Below are 16297 nucleotides of genomic sequence, written 5' to 3' on the forward strand. Positions count from 1 at the left end.
TTGATCCATGAAGTCTCTAGTATCACTTGGTCTAATACTACTGTTATTTACTGATGCTCCCCCTAAACCAGTATTATCAGTATTTACTTCATCAGTGTTTGAGGAATCGGAGTCAGATGGAGTATCTACAGATATTTCTTATGTTGAATCACTTGCATTAGACTCTTGATATGAATAATGTTGCTCCCCCTCAACATGTGCTTCATTATTTGTAGTATTACCACTGACATGTGGTCCATTAGAGTTTAAAGTGATATTAGGATTTGTTGTATCAGAGTTTGTCAAAATATCGGAATTTAATTATTCAGCATATGGTACTTCATTTTCAAATCTCAATTCTTCACTGTAATATCCGGGACATAGCGTGTAATTATTTTTATCAATAATTAATTATTATGTAATTATTATGTGAATTTTGGTGAATTATCTGATGATTGATAATAATATTTCGATATTTATATATGATAAAATGTGAGTATATTAATTTTATTATATCCAGAATAAAGTACAGATAATTATGGTATTTTTCTGGTAATTTTTGTACTGTTATAGGATTTTTTAAGAATTTATAGATTTAATAATTATTTTTTGTATAATTATAAAACTATTTTATAAAACCAGGAATCGTCCAACTTCAACCGTTTTTTGCGTTCTTACAACCCGAAACTCTCCGTAAAACTCCTTCCTAACCTAATCTGATTATTCCGGACAATTTCCGTGTTTTGACTTTTTCAATCCGGAGTACGGTTTGACCCGTACGCGTCCCGGCGCAAAATTTTCGATACAGTAATCATTTTGATAGATCAATAAAACCCGTATTCTCTAAAGAAGGGATATTATTACATTATCTTTTTATAAAGTGTTTTATAAGAAGCCTGGTTTTGATAATTATCCAAAACTGATATCAAACCGGATCGTTTTTGTAGTTACTTAGCGGCGAAGTAACTTATTTTTCAATCTAATATGATCCAACGAGTATTAATATTCTATAAATATAAATAGCCTTTTTATTATTTCATTTTATTCGTATAATCATAATCAAACAGTAAAAACCGAGAATTTATAGAGAAAAACCCGAAAACCCGTCACGTTCTTGAGAATCGAACCTAAAAACGAAGGCACTATCGAACTCGAAATCAAGTGTGCCATATACCGAATCGAACCTCTTAAAAAGCTCTTTTAGAATCAATCACTAGTTTCAGTGCAGATATCAAGAAGAAGCGAGATGTAGAAAGGGAAAGCAAGTGGCTAGTGACTGAGAATCAGTAGACGAGTACAAGTAAAGTGAAAGCGGAGTGAAATAAGGCAAGTGCTTCTGCTCTTTCTTGTAATGTATTGCAAGTATTTCCGAAATTTCTTCATATATGTTGTTAAATATTCAGAATAGTTCTTGTTTTATATTGCAAGTACTTTGAAGTACTTAACCCTAAACCCTGATTCTTATTGATCTTGAGCCGCAAACCTTATTCCTTGTAAACCTTTGATTGTTGAATTCTCAGATACAAACCACACATATACGATACTACTCCACAAATACATATATACCACATATTGATTCTTGATATGGAATTGCTTAACATACGAACCTTTATTCCTTGTGTAACAGAAGACCAATCCTTTTAACCATTGAACCCTTGGTCTTCTACTTTCTGATTCTTTCCTTGGTTTAAAGTCAATCTCCCTGTTTACCTTGTTATACCTTCAGGGTATTATGAACCCCAATATGCTTCGAGATAAAGGTTGTTTCTGATTCAGCTTATTGATTTACATTGTTTATCATGTTTTTATTATAGAATTGGATTTTTTAAATATGGACCAGATTCGTGGTTAGACCAGATTCTTGGTCATAATAGGCCAATGTGTGCCTTGGATCCAGTATATAGAGCAAATCTGGGAGCCTTGCTCGGGTTTAGTGTGTGACTGATCAGCAGCCTAACCTTGGTTTTTAAAAATAAAAGTGAATATCCAATTTTAATCATTGCTTATCAGGAAATTTAATTCATTATATCATTTCAGTTGATCATTGTTTAATCTCAGTGTTGTCATTATGACTTGCTGAGCTAGTTAGCTCACTCTTGCGAATCTTTTTATGTTCTTTTCCAGTTAAGAAGGAAACTTCTAGTAGCGAGGATCCCCAGACAAGTGTGCGAGCTAGGTTTCCAGGTTGAAATGGAATAAGCTAGTAGAAGATGTTTGTTATAGTTTGTGTTAAAAGTTTGTAAGACTATTTTACTTTCAGTTGTAATATAAATAAATTGGGATTTGGTACGTTGTAATATAAATAAGGTTGTGTCTTGTGGACATACTTTGAACTGTTACGATCCGTGGTTATGGTAAGTAGGGTCATTGCATATATATTATTTTCATAAACAGGTTTATATATGGTATGTGTGTGTGTGTTGTGGACCACAAACTACTGACCCGGGTTGGATTGCGCCACAGGTTTGGTATCAGAGCTACAGTTTAAAAGTCACTTCCACAAGCTTAGATTGTCGGGAATGGGTATAGGGTTAAGGTTAAGATTAAGAAATAGAGAAATAGGATTTCAAGAGGTTGAGTGTGACTAAATGGTAGGTTTTAGTATGATTCGTGTTGAGATTCGAGATTCTTTTCTAGCAACGTGATTTTCAGATGGCAGCGATGGAAGATTCTTTTATCCCGATATCATTTGATCATTTAAAACCTTCAGTCGGAGGATTGTCATCTGATCCACACCCTGATCTTCCACCGGTGTCAGCTATAATACCAGTTGTGACAGTCGCACCACTGCGAGCTATTTTAGCTCCTGGTATGAGACCACATATTCGAGGACCCCACCTAATGATTTTAACTCTACTGGACATTCGGTGGTGGGTGCTTCTTTCCAGTTTACTCCACACCCTGTTCCGTATCATAAGTATGAGGCTCTTCTTTTAGAGCGAGAGGCCTTGTTGGCTCAGATTCAGGAGCTACAACATATTATAAGGACTATAGATGTTGACAGGAATGTGAGGGAGCTTCGAAATGAGATTCAAGTGACCCGGAGAATACTTGAGGCTAGACTTATGGAGCTACTTTTGAGTATGCACCCCATATGCTCTTATGGGATGGGCCATAGAGGTATTGGAGGATTTTGAAAGGCTTGGTGGACCAAAGTTTCCCTGAAATTAGACGACAAAAATGATGTGACAGCTGATATATGTATAATAGCGTGTAATGTGTATCATCAGACTTTTAATGGGTATATAAATAAACTAGACTTACTAAATAATGGTTAGGCCTGTTGTACCTTCACCTTTAATAAAATATTTTCGCGCTTATACCACCAAACTTTAATATATATATATATATATATATATATATATATATATATATATATATCAGTACCTTTCCTTTTCCAGCATTGTCATTTACATTACTATAACTGTTTTATCTTATTTATTGTACCAATTATAAAACTCCTATGATAACATGTACCTCATCCCGTAATTGTTTACATTCTATAAAGAAGCATGCAATTTACTTAGTTCAACAATTGAAAATGTTTACAAAAAGAGATATTTCTATTTACAAAAACTTTTCATAACAAAAGATTTGATTTAGAGGCTAAATAAGTTGTTTGATTTTTTTACATAAAATACCTCCTAGAAAAAATACCCGTTCTACTAACCAACATGAAGAAACCAACAACAATATTTAAGACAACAATAACCAGAATGCAAATCCAGGTCCCATAGACCCAACTGTAGCCCAAATTCTTCAGATCTTGGCCCAACAAACAGTCGACCTGACTCAACAACAGTAGAGGCAGACTAATCCTCAGGTAACCTTTAATACTTTTCAAGAGGTGAACCCACCAGAATTTAAAGGTTATGTAGATCCTATTGAGGCAAGAGTTTGGTTGAAGGAAATTGAGAAGGCATTTACCTTAGTCAAGGTGAAAGAGGAACAGAAAACTGAGTTTGCAAGTGACTATCTGAAGAATGAAGCGACCTACTGGTGGGAAACTGTCAAGACATTGGAATGTACAGATGATATTACGTGGGATAGATTCAAGGAGTTATTTTTAGAGAAGTATTTCCCTTAGTTTGTTCAGGATCAATTGGAATTGAAATTTCTGGAGTTAAAACATTGAAATATGTCAGTAGCAGATTATGAAAGTAAGTTTGAGGAATTATCTAGGTTTGTACCATCATATGTGGACACTGATAGGAAGATAGCTAAGAGATTTAAGTAAGGTCTTAAGTCATGGATCCGAGGAAGGTGGCCATATTTGAATTGGATACGTATGCGGGAGTTGTGCAGAAAGATAAGATCACGGAGACAGAAAGTGAAATGTCTATAGTAAGAAGAGGAAGTTTGAGGGAAGTGAAGGACAGTCCCAAGTAGGGAAGTTTCCATATTTTAATCAGAGGAGAGCCAAGTTTCAGCCCGGGAGGAATCTTAATTTCAGAAGACATAATGCAGGAAATGGAGGACAAGGTAACCGTCCAGCCACAGTGAACCAGCCAATCCAGCAGAGACCAGTTCTACCAGATTTCCAAGTATGTGGAAAGAAACATGGAGGAGTTTGCAACAAGCTGAAGGTGGTGTGCTATAGATGCAACCAAAGGGGGAACTATTTAAGGGAGTTCCATAATCAACCATCCAGAGAGCCAGCAAATAAAGATCAGCCTACCAGGAATCAGGCATGCAAGGTTCCAGCAATTGGGTTCGTTTTTTTTAAGTGTGGGAAGCCAGGACACATAGCAAGGGATTGCAAGACACCAGTTCCAGTCAATAATACGCTGAGAATCATGGGAGCTACTCCAACAGTGAATGAACCTCCCAGAGCTAGATTTTATGACATGTTTATGAAGGATGTTATTATGGACACTGACATTGTGGAAGGTACGCTTACTATGAATTCTTTATGTGCTAAAGTGCAAGTAGATTCGGAAGCAACTCGATCCTTTATTTCTTAAGATTTTGTTGATAAGTTGAATTGTTCAGTTGAATTGTTAAATGAGAATGTGATGGTATAATTAGCAAATCAAGAGCGTGTATCTGTAAATCAAGTGTGTATGAATTGTGAGATTGAGATTTCTGGTAATAAGTTTGGTGCTGACTTGATACCATTTAAGTTAGGAGAGTTTAATGTTATTTTAGGAATGGACTGGCTATCTAAGCACGATGCTCAGATAGACTGTCCTAATAAGAATGTAATCTCAAAGACACCAAATGAGAAAGTAGTGACGTTTAATGCTCACAAGCAAGCAAAGAAGTTCCTAAAGATGATTCAAGCTAAGAAATTACTACAACAAGGGTGTGAGCATTTCATTTCTTATGTGATATATAGAAGTCATGAGCCAGCAAAACTAGAAGACATTCCCATGGTAAATGAATTTCCAGACGTGTTTTCAGATGAATTACCAGGACTTCCTCCAAGTACAGAAATTGAATTTGTAATCGACTTAGCACCTGGAACGGAACCAGTATCTAAGGCCCCGTACAGAATGGCACCAGTTGAAATGAAGGAATTAGCGAAGTAATTACAAGAGTTGTGGGAAAAAGGAGTGATTAGGCCCAGTGTATCCCCATGGGGTGCACCGGTACTATTTGTTAAGAAGAAAGACGGAAGCATGAGGTTATGCATCGACTATCAAGAACTCAATAAGCTTACGATCAAGAATAAGTATCCATTACCTCGAATCGAGGATTTGTTTGATCAGCTGAAAGGAACTAAGTATTTCTCTAAGATTCATTTGAGATCTGGATATCACCAACTAAAGATTAAACCTAATGATATACCAAAGACAACTTTCAGAATAAGGTACGGTCATTATGAATTCTTAGTGATGTCTTTTGGATTTATTAATAAATAATTATTATGTGATTATTATATGAATTTTGGTGAATTATCTGATGATTGATAATAATATTTGGATATTTATATATGATAAAATGTGAGTATGTTAATTTTATTATATCTAGAATAAATTACAGATAATTATGGTATTTTTCTGGTAATTTTGGGACTGTTATGGGATTTTATAAGGATTTATAAATTTAATAATTATTTTTGGTATAATTATAAAACTATTTTATAAATTGGGAATCGTCCAACTTCAACCGTTTTTGCGTTTTTACAACCCGAAACTCTTCAGAAAACTTCTTCCTAACCTAATCTCATTATTCCAGATATTTTCCGTGTTTTGACTTTTTCAATACAAAGTACAATTTGACCCGTACGTGTCGCGTGCAAAATTTTTGATATGATAATCATTTTGATAGATCAATAAAACCTGTATTCTCAAAAGACGGGATATTATTACATTATCTTCGTATAAAGTGTTTTATAAGAAGCCCGGTTTTGATAATTATCCAAAATTGATATCAAATCGGATCGTTTTTGCAGTTACTTAGCGACTAAGTAACTTATTTTTCGATCCAATACGATCCAACGGGTATTAATATTCTATAAATATAAATAGAATTTTTTATTTCATTTTATTCGCATAATCATAATCGAACAGTAAAAACTGAGAATTTACAGAGAAAACCCCGAAAACCCGTCGTGTTCTTGAGAATCGAACTTAAAAACGAAGGCGTTATCGAACTCGAAATCAAGCATTCCACATACCAAATTGAAGCTCTTGAAAAGCTCTTTCAGAATCAATCATCAATTTCAGTATAAAAATAAAAAAGAAGCGAGACGTAGAAAGGGAAAGCAAATGGCCAGTGAGTGAGAATCACTAGACGAGTACAAGTAAAGTGAAAGCGGATTGAAATAAGGAAAGTGCTTCTGCTCTTTCTTGTAATGTATTACAAGTATTTCAGAACTTTCTTCATATATGTTGTTAAATATTCCAAATAGTTCTTGTTTTATATTGCAAGTCCTTTGAAGTACTTAACCATAAACCCTGATTCTTACTGATCTTGAGCTTCTAGCCTTATTCCTTTGTTGAGCAAGATTGAAGCTGTATGTTTATCTCAACAATGCTTGTTTGGATAACTCAACATAGAACAAGGACTTTGAAATAATCTATGTTCCACTAAGATCAGTACATATTGGTTATTAGGTATATGCACAAAAGGTTTTGTTAGCTATAGTGAAGAAGACGTCAACAGGGATCTGTATGAAGTTCATTAATATGTTCAGGCATTGGAGAAATAAGGTTGGAGTCATTCGAAGTAGTTGTCAGAATCAGTGTGAAGACCTCAAGGATTCCTAGTGTAGTTGGTTGTATTTGGTAGAAGACTTAACAATGGTTTGTACGAGTATAATACGAAGGCCTGAGAGCGGAACTAGTTATCTGTGAACCAAACCCGTGTACTAGACGTCAGTGGTCCGTGAAAGGAAAATGGAGTATTATTTTTAGGAACACTGTTAAGTGGTTTTTGTACTTGAGGAGTCTGGTAATATTACGAGGTACAAAATCCTGGAGATTAGAAGGCCCGCAGATACAGAGGAGAACTGCCCGAGGATTTACTGGATTTATTTTTAAATCATTGACTGATTTTTTATTAAATGAATAAATAAAAATCATCTCATTTATTTATTTAATTTTAGATCACAATATGATTTTAAAATAAATAAATTAAATATTGAGTTTTATTTAAATGAATAAATAAATCTCAAAAGATTTATTTATTTAATTTAATATCAATATTTAATTTTGGAAAATAAAATTAATGTTTGAATTTTATTTAAATAAATAAATACATTTAAAGTTTATTTATTTATTTTAAATGTCAAATATTTATTTTGTTGTATTTATCCAGCTAGCCACTTTGCATGCATGAAGTTTGTGTGTCTTTATCTCTTAAACAAAAGAAACCTCGAATTGATTTCCTTGTACAAAGGAACGAAAAATGGCAGGCTCATTTGTTTATCTTCATTCTCTGTGAATCAATTGGAAGTTTGGAACTGAAATTGCTGTTGGTTCGTTGACAAGAGCACATGGCGGGGCCCACGGATTCAAAAGAACTGAACATGTACAAATTCACAAACCTGGTATGTTTTGAATTATTTTTATGCGCGTGCGTGCAACACAGCAAGCCACCTTATTTCTTCCAGCGAGTGGACGTCACCTTCCTTCTGTGCCTCCATGATTACGATCCGCATGCATGTGATACAGGAGGTGTACAAAGAAAATAAAATAAAGAAATGGTTGTTGTGTTGGTTCTTTTGTGTATAAGCAAGACCCTCATCCGAGTGCTCAATATAATCGAGTCATGCAGTTGCCACAGAAAGAAAAATATATGCAAGTCAAAGGCGGCTGCTCTGTTCCTTTCCCGCGTGGGCTTCACGTATGGCGACACCCTCTCGAATTTCCGCGTGCAACACAGACAATTACCTCCTGACTGCTGCTTGTTTCTGTCAAAGAAAAAGAATTCTCGTTTGTTTATTCAAACAAAGAAAACATGCAGGAGTTCTACTTTTTCTACCAGGTCACCATAGGCCAATAAGTATAGTCGCCACAGAAAGAAATTGTTAAGGGAAAGGCGGCAATACTAATCGCCAGAGAAATTTGATAGTGTTGGGTTTTTGCTCTTTATTGCCATACATCCTGTTCTTGCAAGCTGTGTCATTTCAAATACATGGATAAAAATTGTCCACGTAGTCACTTTATCTCTCCTACAATTCTACCACTACAAAACAAATTTTCAGCAGATTGGAAAATAACACTTCTCATCAAAGCACCATTAAAGCTCTGCAGAATTTTTCTTGTAGAGTAGGTTAATTTCATTTATTGAAATTAAGGAGAGAAGTGTTGTCCAATTTATTTCACACCATTAAAACCTTACAAACTTGTAACACTCATTATTTAAAACTCTCTTAATTGTATTTAAAATCCTTTGATAGAAGTTTTGAATTTTTAGAGTGATAGATAGAACCCCAAATTGATTGCTATTATTTTGGTTCTCTCTATATTTGTTGCTTCGAATTATTTATATTCGGAGTTGTAAGCAAACCTTTATGGTTTAATTTCTTAATAAAAAGAATTATTCCGTGAATCTCTTAGTGTTTGTTTATTTCATTTTCGAGGTTTATTTTTCGCTGCAATTAATAACGAAAAAAGAAAAACATACATTCACCCCCCTCTGTATGTATATTTGGACCTAACATCCTTGTAAACCATTGATTGTTGAATTCTCAGATACAAACCACACATATACGATACTACTCCACAAATACATATATACCACATACTAATTCTTGATATGGAATTGCTTTACATTCGAACCTTTATGTCTTGTGTAACAGAAGACCAATCCATGTAACCATTGAGCCCTTGGTCTTCTACTTTCTGAATCTTTCCTTGTTTGAAAGTTAATCTCCCTGTTTACCTTGTTATACCTTCAAGGAATTATGAACCCCCATATGCTTCGAGATAAATGTTGTTTATGATTCAGCTTATTGATTTATATTGTTTATCATGTTGTTATTATAGAACTGGATTATTTTTAAATATGGATCAGATTCGTGGTCGGACCAGGTTCGTGGTCATAATAGGCCAATGTGTGCCTTGAATCCAGTATATAGAGCAAAGTTGGTAGCCTTGCTCGGGGTTAGTGCATGACTAATCAGCAGCCTAACCTTGGTTTTTAAAAATGAAAGTGAATATCCAATTCTAATCATTGTTTATCAGTAAACTTGATTCATTGTATCATTTTAGTTGATCATTGTTTAATCTCAGTGATGTCATTATGACTTGCTGAGCTAGTTAGCTCACTCTTGCGAATCTGTTTATGTTCTTTTTCCAGTTAAGAAGGAGATTGGTGGTAGCGAGAATCCCCAGACAAGTGTCCGAGCTAGGTATCTAGGTTGAAATGGAATTAGCTAGCAGAAGATGTTTGTTATAGTTTGTGTTGAAAGTTTGTAAGACTGTTTTACTTTCAGTTGTAATATAAATAAATTGGGATTTAGTACGTTGTAATATAAATAAGGTTGGAGCTCGTGGGAATATTTTGAACTATTATAATCTGTGGTTATGGTAAGTAGGGTCATTGCATATATATTATTTTGGTGTGTGTGTGTTGTGGACCCCAAACTTCTGACCCGGGTTTGGAGGGTGCCACATTCATGGTCATTTGTATCCTCTAGACCTGAAATCTTTTTATCATCGAAAGATGCATGAATAGATTCCATGACTACTTTTGTTCTCAGATTATAAACTCTGAAAACTTTTGTTGACAGTGGATAACCAACAAAGATGCCTTCATCGGCTTTTAGATCAAATTTTGATAGTTGTTCAGGTCGAGTTTTGGGAATAAAACATTTACAGCCAAAAATATGAAAGTAATTCAAATTTGGCTTCTTTTCTTTTACCATCTCAAATGGTATTTTTCCATGCTTGTTGATCAATGTTGCTTTTTGTGTGAAGTAAGCAGTTTGCACAGTCTCAGCCCAGAAATAGGTTGGCAGCTTTGCTTCTTCAAGCATGGTTCTTACAGCTTATATGAGAGTTCTATTCTTCCTTTCAAAAACTCCATTTCGCTGTGGAGTTCCAGGATCAGAGAATTCTTGTTTGATCCCCTTGAATTTGCAGAATTCTTCCATAGTGTTGTTCTTGAACTCAGTTTCATTATCACTTCTAATAATCTTCACTTTATGTGTTGATCCTTTTTCCAGTTCTCTCACATTATCAAGAAGAATGGATGGTGTCTCTTCCTTGGTGTGTAGAAAATACACTCATGCGTATATTGTATATTCCTCAACAATAACAAATGCATACCTCTTCTTGGCAATTGACATTATATTTACTAGTCCAAAGAGATCAATATGAAGTAGATGATATGGTTCAATATTAGAGAATTATGTTTTACTCTTAAAAGATGTTTTTCTTTGTTTGGCTTTCTGGCATGAATCACATAAGCTATCAGGAGTAAATACTGTATTAGGAAATCCTCTCACAAGATCTTTCTTCACAAGTTCATTGATGTTGTTGAAATTGAGATGAGAGAGTCTTTTATGCCAGTTCCAGCTATCTTCCATAGATGCTCTACTAAGTAGATAAATTTCTGTTCCAACGGTATTTATGGAAACCCTGACTTCATATAAGTTACCATGTCTGTAACTCGTCATTACAACCTTGACATCTGATTTACTTACAATTTCATAATGTTCCTCATAAAAAGTTCACATGGTAATCTCTATCACAGATTTGACTCATACCGATCAAATTATGCTTGAGTCCTCCAATCAGAGCTACATTCTCTATGATGACATTTTCAAGCTTAATCTTTTCATATCCCAAAGTCTTTCCTAAGTTTCCATCTCCATAAGAAACATTTGGGCCAACTTCCTTCTTAAACTTTGATATCAGGGATTTCTTTCCAATCATATGTTCTGAGCATCCACTATCCAAGACTAAAGAATTTTTCCTGTTACCCTTTGTTTCAGTAGACTCAATTTCATAATCAGCATTTTTCATGAGGGCATTATATTTTGTTGCACTATTAGGATAAAGCTTTGATTGATCATTTATTACATGAATAGTTATTTGTACCCTGACTTTATCCTATTTAGCTTTTATTTGTCACCCAACTTCATCAGTTTCCTCTTTTTCTTTGGAGCTTGATCTCCAATATCAGGCTGTGTATCCTCAATGTTAGATATAATTGATGATATCGGGATATAAATTATCAGGAGTTATTATCACTATATGATATTAGGAGTTACTGAAGGTGACTTCATCAGTACTTGTCTATCAGTACTTGATGATCAGCATTTGATGATCAGTATTTAGTCACATCAGTAGGTATCAAAGAAGGAAATGGATTGCATAATTCAAGGCGATAAAGTACTTTACTTACAGAAGCAATCATACATGGATATGTATTAAGTTTCCTTATTGTATTATAATAGGATTCCTTATTAATTTTGTAATTGTGCACTATATAAGCACATATAAGGTTTATACTATATGTGTTACAAATTGTTATATCTTTCATAGAACCTAACAGCTCTCAAGGATAATTGTTTATCCTTTGAGAGAGTACTTTTGTAATCAGTTTTTATCTATTCTGATAAAAACTAACTACAGCTGATCTTGCAGCTTCAGTTGAGGGTGTGAACTGAGTCAATCAGCTAAATATAATGCTCTTCACAATTATGTTTATTACTCATATTATGATTGATGGACTCATTGGCTGGTGGAGGAGGTGAGGGTGGATTCTGTTATTGTGGTTCTTTATCTGCCATTAAAGATTGATTTTCAGATCTTAAATTGTTTGTATATCAACAGAAAGCTCTGATACCAATTATTAGGTCCGTAATATAAATGTAGAATGGGGTGAATACAATTTATGCAAGCAAATTGATAACAGTTAATAAAATCAACAGTTTTTATCCTTGATTATAAAATTATTCTCTCAAATGATGAATAATAATCCTTGAGAGCTTCTATGTTACATAAAAGATATATCAAATCGTGACACTTATAGTGTAAACCTAATTTGTGCTTATATACTGCTATGCTTCACAATCAATAAGGAATCTTATTCTATTACAATAAGGAATCCTAAAATATATCCATGTATTGACTGCTATAATAAGTAAAGTCCTACCCCGACATGTATTATGCAAACCATTCCTTCTTCGGTATCTCTTGACTTTCAGCTGAAGTAACCAAATGCTGATGTCAAATGTTGATCAACAAATACTGATGACAAATGCTGATGACGTCACCTCTGCTAAACTCTGATATAAAATACTGATAAATAAACTCTGATAGTTTATATATTGATATCATTAATATCTTCTACCTCAATAGGCCTACTCTGGCCCCAATGTATCCCATATCTAACCGTTTTATCCAGTTTTCAAAACACTTGTACCTATCTCATTTTCAAAATCATTTAATTAACCAACACACATATAAAATCCATTTCGCAATTCATTTCATTTGAGACAGGTACCTTTCGAAGTTACTTTTCCCCAAAACAATTCGAAAACAATGATTTTATAACTACAGGGGATACGTAACTTAAAACATTTCTGTTCCATTACGAGAATAAAATATTTAGCTATTCATATACATTGAACCAAAAACAATTATGTGAATCTGGTCCAGGGAACTGGACCTTCTCCTTCTAAGGCTCGCGTAGATTCCCACCAATAATTCGAATCATTCCTCAGAAAATAACTAGCATAATCAGTTTTTTAAATCCTCACTCACCTTGGTGAGCGCAAACGCCTTTTCCATTTCCTTTAACCATATCCTGGCAGTGACAGGATCTACTTCTCCTTTAAACTCTAGGGGCTTCACTGCTTGAAAAGACTTAAAACTAACACCTTGAGTTGCCCCTCTCATCTCATGCTGCTGTTTGATTTGTAGTTGCTGCTGTTGGATTTATAGTTGCTGCTGTTGGATTTGCTGTTGTTGTTGCTGTATGAGCTGTTGTTGCTGTTGTTGTTGCTGTTGCAATTGTTGCTGCTGTTGCTGGAATTGTTGTTGCTGTTGGGCCAGCTGTACAGTCTGCTGACGCAACAAGTTCATCAAATCACTCATGGAAGGATCCCCAGCAGATCCGTTATTGGACTGAGAATTTCTCTTTGGTGGCATCTCCTGAAACATAATAATCATATATAAGAAAATGGATTGCTCCAGCAGTTTATATTTATGCATCAGGAGAGCGTTGCCACTAAGAAAATATTCTCATCCCCCATTATAATTGGATCTGTCCTGAGTGAATGATTATAGTCTAAAAATGCCAGCAACAGAAACAACAATAATAATAACAACAATAATAGCAACACACAATATATAAAAACTGAATAATAATATAAAGCAGCTGAAATACAATAACCAACAGAATCCACCTAGTACAACTGAAAATCCAACTACAAAGAACCATCCGAATACACACCAAAATTGGCTGTCATAGCAGCCTCGCCTACTACAACCTATCACAACATAATGTACATATACAAGGTAAAAACTACAGAACTACTAGAAGTCACTCTGAGCTCTGCATCCCTCTACAACAGCTTTGTCTAGCCACTACCACTGCCACCAATGGAACCTAGCTCAAACACTAGCCAGTTCACTAGGTCCTGATACTGCACAGCTCTGAACTCTGAACTAATGAAATGGTCAACAGATCTAGCCCTCTCTACAGCCATCTGGGTCAATGCTCTCACACGGGCTCGCACCTCAGGAGAAGGGGCAGAAATACCCTGAAATGGTGCAACAGGTACCTGGTCCAACTGGGCAGCAAACTCGGGACTCTGATCTCTTATAAAGGAAGTATTCACCGCCTTATGGACATGATAAGGGATCGGTGAAGAAGTACCACTAGGGGCCATAGGAGGTACCGGAGGTCTCATCATGGAAGAACTGGGACCGCAGCCGGGAGGGAAATCCCTAACAGCAGACACAGACCTACGTACCCAACAGGGACGAGGACCAGATCCAGGGATGTCTCGAGGCACAAAAGAAGGGACTGGTGGAGGAGGCATAGGGGTCTCCTCGGTAACATCATCAAGAGGTCTCTCAGAATCTGAGCTATCCGAATCAGAAGGATTCTCCCGAGATGGAGAGCTCGAAATCGCAATAGGCCACTGTCAACATAATAGTATACAGACAATACACAACCAGGTCAAGGCAATTCTATCAAAACATTTAATAGATGCCAGGGTACCGCCGTCGGAACCCTCGACTGACTCTAAAGGGTTGTTCCTCTATATGAGTTACTGACTTACACTTAAAGACTCACGTTATCGCCTACTCGACACAATCCCTAACCTGAATCAGGGACTTGACCTGTAGCTCTGATACCAACTATGACGGCCTCAACCCCGGGGTCAGGAGTTGATGTCACTAAACACAATTGCCAAAAATATAAACAACAGAATTATTATTAAAATATACTAACTTGACCCCGAACCAAGATCCGATCCAGGTTCAAGTATAATTCAGGTTCTCATTATTACAAACTCTTTATTCAACATCTAAGACACACTAACTTTATTCAGCAACTCTTCAGACCTCATGGTCTGATACAAACTACCTCGGAGGAGCCAGGTCCAGTAGGGGCGGGAACACGGGTCGGTCTGACTGATCTTCTAGGCATTTGCGAAATATATATAACAGTTTGCAAGGGTGAGCATAATCGCTCTGCAGTACCAAATATGAATAACAGATTAAAAACTGGAATGTAACAATAAACAGGAACATAACTGTAATCATGATATCAATATTTCATAATGAAAATTAAAGGTAACTGGATATCACTATTTAGCATGCTTTGTTAAAACATCATAGCAGTGTGCTGTGTAATACCAGAGTCCAATTTTAGCATGCTACTCATTTTATAAAACCGCTGTATCAACCAATTATACTCTTGTATAATTCACAAATCCCAATCAGATACATAGCGGATATATGAAGACAGCTGATCAGGCTATCAACACCAGACGGCTCTAACTGTCATCCCATTTACCTGTTCCGGAACTCAGAGACTAGCTAGGTCTCTGACCTGCTGGACTAATCGGTTTTATAATGCGCGCAACCGAATTAGCCTCTTACGCTACCTCAATAGGCCTACTCTGGCCCCAATGTATCCCATATCTGACCGTTTTATCTAGTTTTCAGAACACTTGTACCTATCTCATTTTCAAAATCATTTAATTAACCAGCACACATATAAAATCCGTTTCGCAATTCATTTCATTTGAGACAGGTACCTTTCGAAGTTACTTTTCCCCAAAACAATTCGAAAACAATGATTTTATAACTACAGGGGATACGTAACTTAAAACATTTATGTTCCATTACGAGAATAAAACATTTAGCTATTCATATACACTGAACCATAAAAGAATGGTCAGGGGTGCCTTGCAACGCTTTACAAACCCTAAGTAGCTTTCACGCTGACTTTGATCCTGGAACAACTCGACTGGGATCTACAATTAAAGAATACCATAATTAGTTATACCGACATGCTTGATATCCTCAAATCCTAATAACCCAAATCCGACAACCCGACTCGTATTATTATTATTATACACATAATCATGTAATCACATCTCTCGACATAAATAGGGGTAACACGTAAAATATAATTATGTACGATTACAAATATATTTTTAGAAAATTTTGGCAGCAACTTCTTTATTTATAAGACTACCCTTCGATTATAATCGACGTCAACAATTCTCAACAATCCACAACATTATTCCACCATTTATATAACGTACATCCCAACACCAATCAAAATTAGTTATTTTAAATCCAAACATATTTTACATAATTATTTTATTTTATTTATTTATAGAATTTAGGACTCAGAACATCGTCATCACCGTCCACCGTCCGCTCGTAGCGAG

The sequence above is a fragment of the Apium graveolens genome, chromosome 1, assembly GCF_009905375.1.
Source record: "Apium graveolens cultivar Ventura chromosome 1, ASM990537v1, whole genome shotgun sequence".
In the NCBI taxonomy this organism is placed as follows: Eukaryota; Viridiplantae; Streptophyta; class Magnoliopsida; order Apiales; family Apiaceae; genus Apium; species Apium graveolens.